Here is a 274-nt window from a genome sequence, read left to right as displayed (position 1 = left end):
TTTTTTTTTGAGTTGAAGGCATCGAGAAGAAACAAATAAACTCCTTCTCTGTCTCTGCCGTCTTTTACTCCGCCGTCAAGGGTTTAGGGTTTAGGGTTTATTGTTTATTGTGTATTGTTTATTGTTTATTTATTCTCTATTTCTTTTTTTTTTTTTTGAGTTGAAGGCATCGAGAAGAAACAAATAAACTCCTTCTCTGTCTCTGCCGTCTTTTACTCTTCTTTTGTTTTCGGCTTCCTCTAACATAGAACGACCGTCCGCATCCTTTACCTAT

Source organism: Eimeria mitis, genomic scaffold, assembly GCF_000499745.2.
Source record: "Eimeria mitis Houghton genomic scaffold, Emh_scaff3431, whole genome shotgun sequence".
Taxonomy (NCBI): Eukaryota; Apicomplexa; class Conoidasida; order Eucoccidiorida; family Eimeriidae; genus Eimeria; species Eimeria mitis.
The sequence above is the reverse complement of the archived record's forward strand: the minus strand, read 5'-3'. Positions refer to the sequence as shown.